Consider the following 20,182-nt stretch of genomic DNA (forward strand, 5'->3'; position numbering starts at 1 on the left):
AAAAAAAAAAAAAAAAAAAAAAAATGGGCTTCAGGAAATAATTACAAGAAGTCAAAATAAGGGAGAGGAGTGAGAAGAGAAGAAATATGGACAGACAAATTGACAAGTATATTAAAACTTAGGCAGTTGGAAAAGTATTTAGAAATACTATATATAAAATCACTTCAACTCAAATTGCAAAATGCCAATCCTAACACTTAAAGAATCATCAAAAGGTAATGAAGAGAAAAATCCTATTTTCAAAAAGGAGAAAAGTAGCTTTCAGTTAGAGTACTAGAGACAGGTTAACAGGCATGGGTGGAAAGAAAGAAGGTATTTTGCAAATACGAGAAAAGTAAAAAGGTAAATTTACAAACAGCCTGCAAGAAGGGACTAGGGAGGGAATGAGGACTCATTACTTCATTGTAATACTGGCAGAGACCAGTTTCAGGATTTCTCCTTCACTGCATGCAAAAGAAACAGTTAAGGAAGTAAAACTGTACAGACTTAACCTCACCACCAGCATGAAGATCTCACGCACCCCCTTTTCTCAATATCCCTAAAGAAGCAGTCAGTCTGATGAGAAGTTACGTTCTTTGGTAAATATCTCCCAGTAACCTGGTTCATGCATCATACGTTAGTTTGTGGAACCAAAAGGTTAATTCAAAAAAAAAGATCAGAGATCTCCTTTGGTTCCTTGCCCCAAGTTCGTTAAGATTGTGTAACTTGTACAAACATAACCGTTTCCTGTCCACTGAACAAAGCAATTAATGGACTGGGTATAGTTTCTGAGGTAATTTAATGGAAGAAATCATCCTGGTCATGTCTTACCACAGCTCATTTTTTTTAAAGAAACAAAAAAGACAGAAAAATACAGAACATCACCATTTTCTTGAATAGCAGTCGTTTCTTTTTTATATAGGCTTCTTTCCACAAAGATTGTAAATGACATGCACAGAAAGGAATTTGCTTCTAAATGGCTCTAAAACAATTTATCTATTATCCATACCCTTAAATTTTGTCATTAAAAAAGTAGTATACAAGGCTGGGGTTGTGGCTCAGCAGTACAGCACTTGCCTAGCATGTACAAGGCCCTGGGTTCAATCCTCAGCACCACATATAAAATGAAAAGGGGGGGGGGTATTATATATCCAACTACAACTAAAAAATAAAATATTCTTTTAAAAAAATGTAGCATACAAACTAGGCCATTTTGTAAGGAAAGAATTAAAACCAAAACAACTTTATGAGTTCAGAAGCACCCAGCATTCATTTAAGATGGACTCTATAGAAAGAGAAGTATCAAGGAAGGAAGGAAGGGAGGGAGAAAGGAAGGGAGGGAGGAAGGAGGAATGGGAGTCTGGCTCCCAGTGACTTCCCAGGGCTGGTTTCAGCAGTTTAGGAGGATCAGCAACACCACCCTCATTTCCTCCAACAAGTCAAACCCTCTTGAGTAAGCCAGTTTGAGAAGGCTTCTATTACCTAAAATACAATAACCCTTGACTGAACACTAAAAATCTTTCTACCTACACATATTTTCAGGAATCTCAGTTATTCCTTTTAGTTGAAATTTTCAGATACTTCAAAGAAATAGAACACAGCTTTAAAATTAAAATCAAATTTAGGTCTTTGGGTTCAAGCACCCAAAATATCAACACAACATGTCTCACTCCCTCATTAAGTCATTCATTTAATAAACACTAACTGAGCACTAATTGTTTGCCAAATACAATAAGGATACAATAAATACATGACACCTCTCTTCAAGGAACTTATATTTTTATGGGAAAATAACACAAAGGGGAATTAGCCTGTTCCTTCTCTTGCTATACCTTTAAGTTGCACTCAAATCAATATTATTGGGATTTTATTAAAGATACTCTAGGATGGGGCTGGGGATGTGGCTCAAGCGGTAGCGCGCTTGCCTGGCATGCGTGCAGCCCGGGTTTGATCCTCAGCACCACATACAAACAAAGAACTAAAAAATAAATATTAAAAAAAAAAAAAAAGATACTCTAGGCTTCAGGTACTGGTTCATGCAACTCATCTTCTACTTCTTAGTTCTAAAGGGAAAATGAAAAGTATGGAGTGAGCCACACTAGAGGGTTTGCAGTGAGCAATCAGCCTTATGACCTGGGGAATTCAGAGGAATGCAAGTGATAGGCCTTACCCTCTACCCACCCACGACGACCACCACCAAACTGAGAATACACCAACACCATCGGCATCCTAGAGCAAAGGAACTGACATATAAAAGACAAATCTACAATTTTAAATTAAAATCCACTGTTTCATTACTGATTCAGAGGATTACAACAAGATTGACTTGTTGAATCCTAAAAGAACACTAAAACACCGTCAACTGGCTCCACTCACTGTTCACTATGGGGCTCTCTCTTCATGACATAAGTACTCTGCGAGAAAATAAGCACCAGTCAATTAAGGTCAAAGATCTTCACCACAAATAGGAACTAACTAACTAACTGGATAAATCTTCACATTCTTGCAAAATTCAAATATGTATTCCTAAAGCTAAAGGTTGAAAGATGTCAAATTGGTTTGAAACATTTCAAAATGAAGATTCCCACTAACCAAATAATTCAAAAGGACAGCTCAAAATACATGTGATACATGCCTTCTATTTGCCTAAAAGTTTTAATTCACTGGACTATAGATAAACTTCCTTACACGTAATCATCCGGTCAGTATCCTGGAAAAAAATACCATTATACTAAAGGTTAAGCGAGTTTATATAGGCTATCAGGTGTACTATTTTCAATGATTACTTTTCCATTGCAAAACAAACTGCGTTATTGACTTAGAAAAGCAAACAATATGCTTAATATGTCTGTGCCCTGATTTCTTGCAAAACTTAAATGTACTAGATACATTTCAAATAAATAGGTCAGACAGTCTACAAGAGTCCAGTTAGTCAGCTAATAATCCATAGAACCATTTTTAAACCTCAGTTCTCAGTCAAGAAAATAATTTTCTCAGTAGCAAATGCCTGTAATCCCAGTGGCTTGGGAGGCTGAGGCAAGAGAATCATAAGTTCAAAGCCAGCCTCAGCAACTTAGTGAGGCCCTAAGTAACTTAGTGAGAGAGACCTTGTTTCAAAATTTAAAAAAAAATTTTTAAAGGGCTGTGGATGTGGCTTAGTGGTTAAGTGCTGCTGGGTTCAGTCCCTGGTATTTAAAAAGAATGTAATTTTTCAGATCAAAAATATGGCTCCCAAACACTCTTTGACTATCAAGACTTTTTCAAAGCACTTAACTGTATATACGTTAGCTTCATACACCTCATGCTAAAGGACACAACTGATATCAGGAGTCCTGAGAGCTAATCTCACAGTTATATAAAAAAAAAAAAACACTGAGAGTGTCTATGGGTCCAGACCCTTATTATGAAAAGGCCACTAGAAAGCCCCATAATTTTATTAATGAAATACAAAATTGGAAAAAAAAGTGTTCCCCCAAATATGTATTATCCCATGCTATGAAAAGTAAGTTATAATATTAATACTAGTTATTTTAAAAAATCAATAATTCCACATAAAGCTTCTTGTAAGTAGTTACAGTGACAAATAAATGAGGAAAGCAGACATAATGGAAAATGTTGGTACTGATGACAACCAAGCAAAAAGACAGAGGCAAACCACCACTGCAGGCAACTGCTAAAGGCTTTAGGAATTCAGACAAAGAGAAAATGTTCATAAAATTTCCTTCATTCAAAGTTGCCTTCCTGTGACGACAACAGAAGCTTCTCAGTTTTCCAATGTATTTTTTCAGAAAGCAATGAGAAAGTGCTTTGTGTGCAGCTGATGCAAATTGAAATTATGACTTTAAAGGGGCAAGGGGTTTTGTTCAGTATTCGTTAAGATGGGTTAATTTATATTACCTCCTTTTGACACAAAGACTGAAACATCTGCTCTGATTCTAATACTGACTCCACCTATGATTTTAAACAAGTCCCTGTAACCTGAAGACTCTCCTCTCCTAATGTATATCATGGGGAAATATAGATATCTGATAGATATTGAGTGAGTGTCTAAGAATGAATTGCCAGATGAGGCTTCTGTAACAGAACATTCCAATGAATCAAAGAATATGTCAAAATAGCAATAAAGATCTTCAGCTTATAAAAAAAGAAGTAAAGATATATTATGAAGGACATCAACTTGCTCAGATTTAAAAAATAAGAAATTTAAGATTACATTCTTAAACAAAGCACATAAAAGTGGTAGTGGATACCAAGTTAACCATAAGATTAGGAAATTTAACTGTGAAAGTAATATAATTACAACAAGAACAGGTTCACATTTTTTTCTATTCCTATAATATCAACTTTTTTCCTCTTGCTATAGAAACCACAAAGCAATTGACTGCTCTAATAAATACACAGATCTTCTTCAACATGAATGCTACATTTGAAAAGCAAACTAATCTGAGAAACCTTAACAAAGTCTTCCTTCAACCAAGTATCCAGCAACCAGAGGGATATGTGAACAGCTGGGCAGTTTGCAAATATGTGGTTACAAAGTCCAGAATTGGAGCAGTTCTGACATTAGTCAATAAGTCTGTCCACACACCTAATATGCCCACAAATCCATTCATGATTTCAATGAAATTAAGAGCCAAATGTCCTAATTGAGATTAAGAATTTCAAATTTTCAAAAAGACACTCTTCTTATTCCAGTCCAAGTAGCAAACTGTATGCAGCACTCTATGATTTTTTTTTTTCTCCCTGCAAGTCAGAAAATTAAATTTCTTCATTTCCAGCCAGGGGCCCTGAAACAAATCTAATGGGTGTAGACAGCATTTCCTGCCTTCTGTAAAAAAATAATAATAATAATAATAATAGGATTGCCATTATTGCCATGGCCCAAGGCTTGAACTGAGGTGGGGCTCTGAAGAAACTGACCTTCACAGCATTGACTGTCTAGGACTTCTTTTTTGTTTGTTTGTTTTTGTCCAGCGTTAGAATCTAAAACTGGTTCATTCACTCTCATGGAGCAAAATAGGTCCCAGTCCCTATTATCCTTTCTATTCTACTGTGTTTATGTCCAGAATAAACCTACCAATAAACAACCAGCTGAAACTCAGCTTTGTTTCTTATCTCTTTTACCTTTTTTGAAGCTAGGCTTCCAATTTACAATAGGTTGACAAGGTTTAGGCACTCTTAAAGCCAAGAAAACTACTCTATTCATTGATACCTCTGCCAAACAGTCTATGTCATTTTAAAGAAATGAACATCCAAACAACAATGAGCAACAAAGGTGGTTAAGATTTCTAGCAATTCTTCCAGGTCTTAACCTGCTGAGCAAATTCCCTGCAGAGGCTTCCTGACGCCACTGCAGAGAAGAACGCCTCTGAGGTGGTGACCCAGAGATGAAAGGCAGGTCCTGGGAGCCCCATGGTTTCACCCACTAATGTCAAGGCCTGATCTCTCTTTTAGAACAACATCCACAACAAGGGAGAAGGAATGGGAGGGAGTGACTCTCCTTTATTACAACTTCCTTTGATCCTAGACTTAGGAGAGGAAGCAGAGCTGTCATATATCTACTTAAGAAGGGACAACCTCTCTTTCAGGAGACAGAGAGGAAGAACAATATTGGTAGAAACAGCACTTGTCATAACGAAGTACAACTTGGGATTCAGACATGCTTTTTTTCCCCCAAAGTGCTTTTTGTGTACATTACTTCATTTTATGCCCACACTACCTTACTAAGATAAACAGCTCAAGAATGACTTTAGGGATGTGGGCTGGGGATGTGGCTCAAGTGTAGCGCGCTTGCCTAGCATGCGTGAGGCACTGGGTTCGATTCTCAGCACCACATTTAAAAAAAATGAAATAAAGTTTAAAAAAAAAAAAAGAATGACTTTAGGGATGAAATGCAAAGCAGTCCCTTGGACAAGGACATTCAAGGAGTCAACAACAAGACCAAGACAAAACTGTTAAATAATATTCAAACATACTTTAAAAATAACTGGGAATTTTAAAAAATTATTATTATTATCCCATTAAGAAATACATCTGGGGCTGGGGTTGTGGCTCAGTGGTAGAGCACTCACCCAGTACGTGTGAGGTACTGGGATTGATCCTCAGCACTACATAAAGATAAATAAATAAAGGTATTGTGTCCATCTACAACTAAAAACTATTTTTAAAAATATATACCTAACAAACCTCTCTATAGGCACAGTAAAGCAATAAAATAAGCACTTGTTCAAAGCACTATGATGAGTTAAACAGTCCTAACGATTTCTTTTTACAGATGAAGACACAGAGATTGAGCAACTGAAGCACAGTTGGAAATTTGCACAACAGAGTCTCAAACTCAGATCTGTTTCCATAGCACTTAGGCTTAGTCCTCCCACTCTAAAGATGACTTAGGGATTTACTTCTTAAAAAAAAATATTAACTCCAAGCGAGGTGAGTAGTTTCACCTGCACCCCAAAAAGGAAAACTGTATGTAATAATCTGCTATTATTTATGGACAAGGGCTAAAGAATACCAAAGAAAATTGGTTTCTCTAAAAAGACTTAAAATCTGACATAACTTGCAGTGAAACTTTCTAGAAAATCATTCTACACTTTCCCATGGAAAATGTTATGGAAGATATTTCTTCGGTAGAATTGAAACTTACTGATGATAAACAAACACACCAATCTGATATAGGCCAAATTAAACTGTTATATTGTGTGCATGTTTGAATATATAACAATGAATCCCACTATCATGTACAACTATAATGCACCATAAAAAAAATTATTGGGGGGGTGGGGGGAATACACCAATCTGCAAGGGGTGGTGGCTGGAGAAAGAGGATAACAAGTTTGAGGCCAGCCATGGCAATTTGGCGAGATCCTGCCTCAAAAAATAAAAGAGTGGGAGATGTCACTCAGTGGCAGAGCACCCCAGGGTTCAATCCCCAGAACTGGAGGGGAAAAAAATTGTGTTAGAAATATTAAAAAAAAAAAAAAGGTTTGCCATTAATCTGCCAAGCAGAACATCTGACAACAGGGCAGAATCGTCCCTCTACTGAACTCATCAGTGACTCAGTGGAAATTAGAATTTGGAAAACTTGCCATCCCATGTGAAATGTAATAGGAACAAACTCACTCACCTTCATTGGTGCCACATCCTTCCCAAGCCCAAACCTACTCCCTCTGCTCACCACTCCTATCCCTACTCCTCAAAAAGGCAAAGAACAGGGGGCCTGGGGATATAGCTCAGTTGGTAGCGTGCCTGCCTCGATACACAAGGCCTTAGATTCAATCCCTATCACCACTCAAAAAAAAAAAAAAAAAGCCAAGGAAGTACAACTTGCAAGACTAGACAGCAATGACAAACACTTGAGATCCAAAATGAAGCTAAAATAATCTATTAGAGAAATTTATTTGAACCCTCAACAATCTTTAGCCAATTACTACATCCTGATAGATTTGAATAAGCTCCTAAGAACACTGATCTAATTTATGAGAACAGGAAGGTGAAACAGAGACATTGTTTCCATGTTTAAATTGAATCTAACAAAGCAAACCCTAAAAGTTCAAGAGTATGTTTTTAGATTATTTAGACTGCCACAGGTATCATTAATATCTAGTTAAAGCTTCAGAACAATTATTACATAACAAGGTTAAAATTACTTCCAAAAATCAAATAAACCTGTTTGTTTCTTCATTAGTGATAAAATATAATGGTAACTTTAGATATCTACTTTTAAATGAGGTATAAAATAAAATATAAGATTTAGGGGCTGGGTTGTAGCTCAGTGGCAAAGCGCTTGCCTAGCAGGCACTGGGTTCAATCCTCAGCACTGCATAAAGAAAAACAAATAAAATAAAGGCCTTCTGTCCATCTACAACTACCAAAAAAAATTTTAAAATAAATAAAAAGATTTAAAAGTTGTTATACATTTCCTCCCTCCTTTAAAAAAACAAGAAAACAAAAACAAAGGGCTGGATTATAGGTGCAAACACCTATAATCCCAGCAACCTGGGAGGCTGAGGCAGGAAAATTGCAAGTTCAAGGCCAACCTCAGCAATTTAGCAGTCTCTGTCTCAAAATAAAAAACAAAAAGGGCTGGGGATATCACTCAGGGTAGAGAACTTCTGGGTTCAATCCCCAACACCACAAAAAAGGGAAACACACACACAGAGAGCATTTTTTTAAAAAGAGCTTATTTCCATACTAAGACACTTATAACTTTCAATATTGTAATAATTTCCTCAAAACAGAGTGCACACACAGGGAAAATTTGGTGTCCCTTACTCCAAAATTAATTATTTCTCCACCTTTAGGTGGTGACAGTAGAAGCTAAGTATGAGAAGATATGCTTACATAAGCAAATAAGACACTCTGAACCAAGGAAAACTAAAACAGGGACTCCCATCTCAACTGTAGCCAAAGTGGGGGTTTTGCCTATTGTTCACCAACCTGTTACCATTTACAGCCTCCCTCCTAAGGCAGGAGAGAACCAGAGAGAATGGTTCTCAGTCCTCACCTGTATAAAGGAAGTCTGCAGAGACTGCCCCAGCTCCTTCTGGACCTTGAGGCACACTTCTATGAGGAACCAAAGAGCTGTTTTTAGGTGAGACAGCCTCAGGGACTGCATCTTCACTTGGTCTCTTTGTGCACACCACTCCCCACAAACACAAGGAAAGAAACCAGTCAGGTCTCACTTCAGAGCCCTGTCCTTAACTCACCTTCAGTGAACTCACTTTCTAAAGATGGAGTAGAAAGCTAAATGATTTCTAACAAAGGAAGCATTTAGGGTTGCCAGCTGCCCAGGTTTAGCCTGGGCCGCCTGGGAAAACACAGGCTGCCTCTGAATCCTGAGGTCACCTTTAATTAACCGCAGGAGCTGCTCTCCCAATAGCCAGGGATGAGACTCCTCTAGTCATTTCTGGGCTGCCCTTTGGCTACTGTTGGTACAACCCAAACCACTACACACTATGAACCTTAAAAGGAGAGAAAGGGTGGTATTAGGAATAGGATTTGCTTTTCCAGGTGCAAATTATAGGTATAACCTCTTATTCTACACAAATTAAGACACTGAGGATGAACAAAACTGTATTACTACTGAGTTAAAGAACTCTTTTTCATAGTTTTTAAAGTGCATGAAGAAGGTAAAACTCCACTATAATTTAACTATTTCAGATTTTTCCCAATCACTACATTGAGTTTCTTATATATTACTTTCTATGAAGTATACTCTTGTTCTCTGGTTTCTCTTATTCTAAGCTTAAATTGCTATTACCGCAAACAATCCAAGAAAATCTCCCTCTTGGGAGACGTCCAAAATATTATTATTGTATCACAAATAAACTTCAGGTTCCTGGGCAATAGATACGGTGAGCACACAGAATGCATTCAGCAAGTACTTGATCTTGATATTTGGCTCCCTAAAAATATAGACACTGCACTAAGCCTGGAGATACAAATAAGATCATTACTGTGATCTATTGAGAAGTAGTGTGATACTGCTTAAAAAAAGTTCTAGCATCAGTCCAGCCAAGATTTCTAACATTTTTAAGCATGTCATCCAATCTTTGATTCACCTGGTATATACCAGCTTCTGCTGTGGATACTGGAAACACCTATATGGAAACAAATAATATCTACCTTCCAGAGTTATTTTATATATGGAATACACACATGGATGAAATACACATTTACATGAGTGCCTGGCAAATGGTGGATGCTTGAAAATTGCTGGTCTCTGTCATTGGACTTTTCATCTAACAAGCATAGTGCACAAGTGTCTTCATTTTTATATAACTTGACCTTAGCTGGTCATCTTTTAACCCCACACCCTATCCCTAAGTAGGGGTTCTATGATTGAACCCCTCTATTCTTCCCTAATTCCTAACTAGAGGTCTCTGATCTCCTAGGTACTCATCTCACCTTACTTCTTTCCAGTCAATAGATTAAAATCCTTAGAGGAACAGATTACAAAAAGGGCCAACTCCCAAAGTCTAACTGTCCCAAACTTGTCTAATCATATCATTCAACTAAAACACTTGATAAAACAGCAATTGCCAGATCCCATTCCAGACCTGAAGAATAAGAGCTCCATGCACCTTCCACCCCAAATGCACAGCCCTGTAATGCCCCAGGAGCTTCTTTTCTTATCTGACAGGCTTTTACTCTACCTGCAAATAGCTGAGGTCATTCTCCTGAAATTCTTTACAGAGCAAGTTATTTGATGCTTTCTCCAATGCTTACTTAGTTTGGAGTAAATACCACTCTGACCAAAAGTCTAGCAGAATCAACTCAGCTGGGCATCCGACATCTTAGCAAGGCACATTGGAGGGGGGGAAGAGGAGGTTCTGTCCTTTAGTATCTAGCTTCTGGAATTTCATTATAAAGGGATTGTTTAAAACTACCACAAATCTCTGAAAAGTTACCTTTAAAAAATATCCTTGGGCTGGGGATGTGACTCAAGTGGTAGCATGCTCGCCTAGCATGCATGAGGCACTGGGTTCAATTCTCAGCACCACATAAAAACAAAATAAAGATATCGTGTCCACCTAGAACTAAAAAATAAATATTAAAAAAAACACCTTAATTTATAATTCCTGGGCTGGCCTTAAATAAACAAGCAAAAGATATATAATTGAGAGCCATGTTTTTAGAGAACAGAAATAGGGTACTTGCTCAAATTTTCTAAATCAATAAGCATTCAGAGACATTAAAAAGTCCATATTCTCTCTAGAGAACTTTCATGTTTGTTTTGTTTAAATAGCGATAAATGAAAGCTAGCTTTCCACTGAGGGTGACTCATGTCTTTGTTTTATTTAATTAAATAGTTCCCTTTTATTTAATTAAATAGAAAAAAATAATAACTTCAAGAAAACTGTGGAAACACAAAAGTGTCTGTAACATGGCCCAGGCTTCAAAGAGATCAACTCTGCAGAAGACATCCTGACTAAGTGCCTGAGGAGTAACTCAGTTTAAATTCAACCCGGGAATCCAGCCATCCAGCCATCAAATGAACATGGAAAACCCTAAGTTAAAACACTAATCGTCACTACATTCAAGAGAGAAAAGGAGACAATCGGACCATGTCGAAAGGGACAAATATTCTGAAAAATACTTGTAAAGTACTAGAAGAAATTTAAGAAAATGATAAATTACATAAAACAATAACTCCAGAACATAATAAGAATGGGACATTATTTTATTTTGTGTAGGCCAAAACCAATAACTATTTTTCTGTAAAAACAATGGAATAATTCTTCACATTGTTCCTTGATATAAGGGGACCATAAATCTCAGTACCTTTTGATATCAACCAATAACAATCCTACTTCCAGGGATATGTGGAGGCACAAAAATGACCAGCTATGGTATGAATGTTCATTTAATGGAGTTATATCAAACCATTTATTGTGAGAGTGTGTGTGTGTGTGTGTGTGTGTGTGTGTGTGTGTGTATTTAAAGCACCTGGGTTGTGGCTCAGTGGTACAGCACTTGCCTAGCATGTGTGAGGCACTGGGTTCGATTCTCAGCACCTTATATAAAAAATAAAAAAGATAAAGGTCCATCGACAACTAAAAATATATTTTTTAAAAATGTATTTAAATACATGGAGTATACTATATACACAAAATTATATGCAAAAGAAAATATAACCAGAGAGTACACACACACATACCTATCACACCCTTGCAACTCCACAATGTTTTCCAAAAGTTCAAGAACTAATGGCAAATACTTTATATAGTGCATGGCATACAATTTTCTCTGTAACTTCTTTGTATATGTATGTAAATCTTTCCATTAGAATTTGTATCTGATATTTTCATTATTCCCTAATTGTAGTTCACATGTGATGTTTAAATTCTATATCCCATCACTTAATGAAAATCTTTCCATCTTTTGATGAGTGATCTAATTAAACTCAGTATCAAATACCTCAGAAGCTAAAAAAATTAAAAAGTAATCAACACTCAAGAGCAATAACCATGCAATTATTACATGCCCTTAGACAAGTTCAGATAAATAAAACAGAATACATGCTTTCTTTCAGTATCCCATTCCTACCTTGGTTTTACTGTCTAAAGAACTAAAGAATTTTAGCACATAATGTATTCCAACATGAATACAGACTAGATCATTTCTCCAGGTGGAAATGACAAAAGTGAATGTAGCCAGGCATGGTGGTACACTCCTATAATCCCAGTGGCTCAGTAGACTGAGGCAGGAGGATCTTGAGTTCAAAGCCAGCCTCAGCAATTTAGTGAAGCCTTAAGTAACTCACCAAGACCCTGTCTCTAAATAAAATATAAAAAGGACTGGGGGTGTATGGCTCAGTGGTTAAGACCCCTGGGTTCAATCCTCAGCTTAAAAAAAAAAGTGAATGAACTGCTGAAAAGTTAGAAAATATGACAGGTCCAACTGTACATCTACTTTCCAATTCCGAGATGGCTCAACGTGTGTCTCAAGAGAGATTACCTGTGTATGTTCATGGATAGTAATAAACTACTTAATTCATCTAAATAGCAAAATGCTTTTTTCCTCCTCCAGAGATCTACCACTTTTAAACTGTTTCCTCTTAACTTCAAGTCAGTTATAAAATACAGAAACTCTCTCATCTCAAAAAAAAATTTTTTTTTAAATGACCTAGGGGAATCTTCCCTTACACTACAACAGAAGGATGAAGAAGAAAAACAAAAAGACTATCTAACACATACCTACTTGTATGGGGGGGGGGGAGGCAAAAAGAGATTGTGCAGAATAAATCTTCAATTTTTTTACATTTTTATTTGCATAAAATAATACACAACAATTTCACATTTTAACCATTTTAAGCATACAATTTCAAGGGATTACATAACATTGACAATGCTGTGCAACCATCATCACTCCTGACTTTCAGAACTTTTTCAAAATTCCAAAAAGAAACACTGTACCTATTAAGCACTGTCTCTCTCAGTCCCCACTTTCCCCCTTAGCCCAAGGTTCACTCATGTTGTATTATGTATTGGAACTTCATTCCTTTTCATGGTTGAATAACATTCTCTTGTAACTATTTACCATATTTTGTTTTTTCATTCATCTGCTGATGGATAGCCTTTTGGCAAATGTGATTAGTGCCACTATAAACAATGGTGTACAAGTGTCTGAATCTTTGCTTTCTTTGGGTATATACCTAGGAATGGAATTGTGGATCATATGATAACTCAGTTTGAATTTTTGATGGACCACAAACTATTTTCCACAGCATCTGTATATTTTACATTCCCACAGCAATACACAAGAGGTTCCGTTTAATGTATTTTTTTAAGTATTGTCTGATTCACTAATTCAGAATAATACTTATCTCTGTTACTGTTACTCTTAAGAGGTTTTCGGTTTTTTGTTTGTTTGTCTGTTTGTTTTGGTGGTGATGGGGACCAAACCAGAGCCTTGCACACGCTAGGCAACTAACTGCTCTACCACTAAACCATACCTCCTTAAAAATGGAATATTGTTACTCTTAATCAGAATTATTTTTCCTCAGATAAGAAAAAACATGACAGGAATATCCAGAACAGCAATATCTAAATAATTTTATTATTTTCCTCTTAAATGATTTAAGCAATAAAAGATACAGAATGGGTTTTTAATCAAACCCAGGGTGTCACAAGTATTCTACCAGAGTTAACATACATCCCTGGTCTCCCAAAAGAGTTTAAATATATCAGAGAAAATGGCACATATGATCTTAAAAAATATGAAGCAAACTACACTTTAAATATGTACTATAAAAATTTACTAAATCTAATCACTAAATAGTAACATACTAGAAAATCTCATGTCTGAGTAACTGGGTATAAAATGTAAAATACACAGAGATATTTTTAAAGAAATTTACTCATTATTACCACTAAGTTCATACAGTACCTACCACTAAGCTGTCCAGGATGGTCTTGGTTCCGGCAAAAAGAAGAGGATGTGTCATTAGCTTATCTAAATACATCAGGACTTTTCACAATTCTGCCCAAAGGCAGAGGCAGAAGGAGATGGGCTACTAAAAGCAATAAGGATGTTCTTAAACCTTGAACACCTGCTCTTACCAATCTGCCATCAAGTACTTAAAAGTAACAAAGAGAAATGAACAAGCAGGAAAACAAATGTCAACGGAAAAACTCCAAACTAGAACCTCTGGATGAGGTGGAGGGGATGAATGTTGTGGCTTATTTTGCATGCAAGTAATATAGCTCTAAATGTGGCTGGTAAACTGTTCTTAGTCTACACACAGCACTGTGGTAAATCAACATCTATTTCAAGGTATCCAAAAACAGGACCTACTGTGCAGGATCTCCTGCATCTCCAGGACAAGTCCAGCAGCAGACTCAGCCTAGGCCCACACTGCATTCTTTACATTGCTTTTAAGTACACTGATTTTCCCAAGGTTCTTAAAAGTGATCTGTTCTCTTAATTAGATAAATATTTCTCTGGTGATCTATTTAAATGTCTGATATTTATAGTAAAACCTTTTCATAGAAAATAGGAAGGCAAACTCTACTTTAGCTTTGCCTGAATAATTGCAAACTTCTAATTAGTTACATCCAGACAATGGAGTTGTTTTTAATAGAGACCCCCTCATTCACAGGCTGTGGAGAATCTAAGTCACTTATGAATAAATCAAATCATTTTATGTTCTGGGATCTCAGAATCTTCAATTATTTCTCAAACATACTACATTTGCTCATGTACAAAGACCATTTTCTAGGCAATTATTTTCAACAGAAAGCTTTTCATAATTTTGAGTTAGTACTATATCAATTTGGTTTAAGTAAATTTTTCTTACTGATTATTTTTATAAGAATTTTTATTACTCCTTCCAGGGTCAAAACAAGAATGGACTTTTAAATTTTAATATGATTTAGAAGCTTAAATTCTAGTATAAATTTAGCTTTGAATACAGACTGAAGGGGCTCCAATTTTAGTATTTCGCAAATTTCACGAGAGAGCAAGGACCAAAGTTGCCACCATCCTGCCCCAGGAGTTAGGTGATAGACACTGTTTGCTACAGAGCATTCCAAAAATATGAGCAAAATACCTCTGCATGCAAATAGAAAAATGCCTTACCTTTGCCAAAAAAAAAAGAGAGAGAGAGAGAGAGAGAGCAGAGAAAAATATTCCACTAAGAAAGAATCTAGTGCAGATCTCAATAAATGCCTTCTAAGTCAATAACAAGTGTATAGAATAAAAATTACAGTTTAAGCTCTACATCACTTAACACGGGACATTTTAAACGATATCTACTAGAACCTCAAATAATGCTACCTTTGGCTCAATACCATCTCACAAATATTTACCCCCACATCTCAGAGATTTACAGCTGACAAGGAGGTTTAATGGTATTATAGAAACGAAACATTTTAGTGGTCAATGCCTGAACTGAAACTACCATCCAGAAATTACAGAATGTTATACTTGCATATCTCAACTAGGGGCAAAGAAAGAAAGAGTCAAAGACCCATTTTAAAATTGAGAAATGCCCCCATTTGTAGATGGCTGATCACTATTTTGCCAGATTGACATTTATCCTCCCTGTCCCCCAAACCCTAGGCCACACAGTTTTGGTCTCCAAGGAATGACCCTTGATATAAAATAAACAATTGTCCGCCAGGTAAGCCTATGGCCAGGGACTGGCCTCTCCTTGGCTGGATGATGCAAAGCACTCAAGTACCACCGAAGCAACTTCCCACAAAAGCCTGCACTTGAATTTATATATAGAGACCTACCTGACTGGCCACAGTAATTCAACCATGTTCAGCCTCTTGAAAACAAGTAATGCCATACTACAATGTATCTTTTAAGAAAAAAATAATAAACATAGGCTTATGAGAATTTTACTAGATTCAAAGACAGAATAAACTGAAGAACAAAGTTTTGCCTCAACCACCAAAGTGTAGTCTCCATACCTAAGAATGAGAATTAAGGTTCACCTGAAAATAGTATCATACCAGGAAAATCTTTCGTTTAATGGATTAATCTCATTAACGTGAAGAAAAGCAATTGTGATTCCAAAGTAGAAACCCACATAGGTTGCAAAGATTACCCTCCACTGAAAATGATTCTTTTCCATACTCAGCTATAATTGTTGAAAGCTCAAATAATAGCTGAGATAACACACAAGAACTAAAACCTTAGGCCTTAATCAATGTGGGAAGTTGCTCTAAGAGACTGCATCTGGATGACCCTGAATCAAGCCAGATGGGCCCAAGCACTTCAGCAATGCTAGCCTAGCCACAAGTCAACTTCCCAGAAAACATGGAGATGAGATGACTTAGATACAGCACAACTTTTGAGGGGTCACAAATCAACTATTCCATGGAGGGGAGGGGGGCATGGATAAAAGCCTGAAGATTTATTTACTGGCTACAAAGGAGAAAATTTTTTCTCATTTTTCACTGTCCAAGAACAATTCTGAGGTCTCTGAAAACATGCAAAGCAACACCATAGGACCAGTGCTATTTCAAACTTTGGAGTATAACGAATTATTGAGTTTGTATAATCCTTTCCCAAACACTTTTCAATACATTGAATCATTAATCCTGGTGATGACCATTTGAAAAGGTATGCATGAGATGTTTTCTCCTTTCATTAAAATTAGGAAAGCCAGGCTAATAGGGTTTCAAAAGCCTATCAGAGACACAAGTAAAAACAAGTCACTCCCTGACAGACTAGATTTTCTGATTTCCAACTAATGTTCAGGTGTGCCCTCAATCTTTGTCCATCATTTCAACATGTTCAAGATTATAGTAAATTTCTTATTTGTACTAAGCACCCTGATGTCCTACAAATCCAACAATATATCATAGGTTAAATTTTGTTACCTATATTTGTCACACTGTCTAGGACACTATAATCCTAGCGGAATAACACGGTTCTTATCCTGATTCTTTGAAAATAGTACAGTACTCCCAATGGCCAGGAATGGGTATGAAGAAGCCGTTCAGTTATCTGAATAGTTTCATTAACTGATGCCTCACCTGTAGCTGAATTCATAATTTTCAAAGGGCAGGAAATAATGCAATATATATATATATAACATTTACCAATCTGAAGCTCATTTGTTGAAATAAGGCTTTCAGGATCACAGAATGCTGTAGAGTCAAGGCTATGACCTGCAAATGTCCATGGACTGTACCATACTGTGGAAGGTATAGCAGATTCAGATATACTAATTCTGAACATGGACGTTGACTCTTAATAAAACTCTTATAAAAAGAGACTGCTTTCTCCTATTTGTCTTTTCCTGAAAAGAGCCATGCAAAAGAGAAAAAAAAAGTATTAAGTTATGGAATATTTATGGATGGAATCCAACCCAGATAAATGAATGGTTATTCTAACATAGGCTAGAAGTTTTATTTATTTCAGACAAAATCAGAAAGTCTTTGAAATTCCTTTTACCAAATGAAATTTAAAAAGTGCAACAGATTGAAATTAAATCCATTAATCAGAAAACCATTTGACCATTTGCCATCAAAAGGATCTTTCTAGTATTAATCTTACACATATTCCTTCCAATTCACGGATGAATCTAGTATTTGATATTTGAATTTTATACTTAGATAATAAAATAATTATTTGAATTCTTCAAATTAATTTTTCAACTACATAGAAAAAGGGAACAGTTTGCCTGGCACTTTTGAAGTCATTTGAAAAGAACTGCCCAATGAACAAGAAAAACACAGGTTTGAAGGGATAATTATTTTTCAAGTACTAGTGACCTTTTCACTTTGCCTCCTATTTATATTCCCTTATTATTGTCAAATGTAAGGGGACATAAATGTTATTATTCCTTTATTGTCAAATGTAAGTAGCTGAAAATAACAATAAGAGCTGAAGGGATAGGTCAGTGGTAGAGTACTTGACTAGTATATGCAAAGCCCTGGATTCTATTACCTAGAACCTCAAATAATAACAACAATGTGCTTATTTTACCTACTTTACTTGTGAAAGCAAAGTTGAGAGATCGATAAATACGCCTTTAAATTCCATTTAAGGACTGGATCTAAAGCATCTTCTAGTAGTGTAGAAGAAAATCGAACTAGGAAATTCAAAAGACAGTGTGACCAATTAAACAGATACGGGAGTCAAAATTTCTGTTTCACTGTCCAACATGGTAACTAGCCATAATTGGAATTTAAGTTTAAAATTATTAAAAGTAAATAAAGTTTAAAGGCAATTCCTCAGTCACAACAGCCACATCTCACTCAGTTGCACACACCTCATGGTTGGTATACTGGACAGCACAGACAGAATCATTTCCATCACTGAAGAAAATTTTATGGGACATTGGAGAGTTGTTGGTAACAAAATGATCTCAAGCAAGTTAATTAACTTCTGTGAATCTCAATGACCTTGTTCATAAAATGTGAACTTAACAACACCTAAATTGAAAGATTATTATGAGAATTTTAATGAGATAATATATTAAAAGCTCAAGAAATAGTACTCAGCCCACATTTTTGCCCAAGAAAGAACAGGTATTAATATAACCCTAAAATGGACTTTGGACAATGACCATGAGCCTGAAATAGTCACTTCCCTTCCATGGGAAGCTCCATTTTCCTAAACTGAAAAGTTTGGGAAATTCTTCTTGTCACTTTCTCAGGACCCTATCAAATGCCGCCACATTAAATGAAGTGTTGAGCAAAAGAGGAATAAACTCCTGAGTAAACTACTACCTAGGCTCCTAGAGTTCCTAACAGATCCCAAACATTCTTCCAGAAACCCCAGAAGACTGGCTCTCCAATATAGCCCACACTCTGATGTGAGCTATTTATAAAGTCTGTCTTAAAAGATTACCGGAATATCTTTCTGAAATTGTATATACTGTAATTAGAAGCTATAACCCCCTATTCCGTGAGATCCTGCAGTTTCACCATTTCTTTTAAATGAACACTATCTTTACAGATGAATTTTTTTCTCCTAAAAGCATTTAAACAAAAACACCTTAAAAACCATTTTACAAAGGCAGCATTTTTTTTTTTTTTACCAGATATACCTCACTCTTAGCCAGCCTGTGGGTGCCCCACTGGTGTCTAAACAAAGTGAGAATTGTACCCTCACTGGTGAGGTCCTCCTGCAGGGCCAGAAACATGCCCAGAGACTTTACCCTCGTTAACAGCTGCTCCCTGGGAGCCAGGAAATTTACAGAACGCTAAATCCAGAGAGTCAGCCTCCAATGAGGGGGAACCAAGGGCCCCCTACAAGAGGCAGAACCAGGGCCAGGCTGCTATCTGCCCAAGCCCTCAGGGTCACAGCTTTAACTTGGGGGTGAAGGCACAATTCCAACAGCAGAAATCAGAACAGAGCAGTTCTGATTTTGCCCAAGGCCTGAAGCCTTAAAAAAAAAAAAAAAAAAAAGTGTTATTCCAGAACAGATTCCTTTTCTTCCGGGTCTGTCTGCTCCTTCTGACTCTTTGCCCACAACCACCGTGCCTCCCCTTTCCTAATGCCCCACCTCTTGCCACATTTATAAAAAAAAGAAAAGAAGAAAAGTGGCATATTTCTTCTCCCTTAGCTTTCCCTAACAAGGCCTGGTAACTGGAGGAAATTCAAATCAAATTAGTTGCACATTAAAAAATAAACAGACAAGCAATCAGGGGGTGCCCACCCAACAAAAGACCTCACCCGTTCCAAAATATGATTAAGCCTGGGAGGGAAGGGGGAGGGAGACTAGAAACCAACCGGGATGGTGAGATAAACGTGTGCATTTTTGGCCCCAGCTTCAGCCCATCGCAGCCAAATTCTACATTTTGTTTAAAGAAAATGCTGGGCTAAAGAGAAAAGAAAATAAAAAGTTGTAACTTTTAAGGAAGTCTGCAATCGGCACTGTCTGGATAAAATGCCATTGCTTTCCTTCGTCTGGGACGGCAGGGTGGGAACTGGGATTCGAAAATCTCCAACTCCAACCGCGCACTCCTGGAAGCCTCCCCGCCAACGGCGCCGCCGGGCGGCCCAGCCCGGTCTCCTGGGACACTGGCCGGGTCCCCGAGCTCCCACAGGGCGCCGGACCCCAACCTGTAGGAAAGTTCGCGGGCACGGCCCGAGGCTCCACTTTCCGCCGGGACTGACAGGCCCTTCCCACGCCGGCCGGCCCCGCCCGCCCCGGGCACCCAGACGGTCCCGCGCCGGCCCCGGCCCGCCCGCCTGCCCGGCCCCTCCCGGCCGGCCGCCGCGCGCGCTCCGC

General features: G+C 37.3%; 1 protein-coding gene across 4 annotated transcripts in view; it reads right to left on the reverse strand.

Moving 5' to 3' along the window:
• Fndc3b (fibronectin type III domain containing 3B) overlaps positions 1 to 20,182 on the reverse strand; it is a 328,163-nt gene that overhangs the window by 307,062 nt on the left and 919 nt on the right. The window contains exon 1 of one of the 4 annotated variants that reach the window (XM_048814287.1): positions 20,014 to 20,032. The exons of the other annotated variants lie outside the window; for them this stretch is intronic. The gene's annotated coding sequence lies outside the window, so the exon portion shown is untranslated. Of the gene's footprint in view, positions 1 to 20,013; positions 20,033 to 20,182 lie in introns of those variants that run through there. 4 annotated transcript variants of the gene reach the window in all.

Source organism: Marmota marmota, unplaced genomic scaffold (assembly GCF_001458135.2).
Source record: "Marmota marmota marmota unplaced genomic scaffold, marMar, whole genome shotgun sequence".
NCBI classification, from domain to species: Eukaryota; Metazoa; Chordata; class Mammalia; order Rodentia; family Sciuridae; genus Marmota; species Marmota marmota.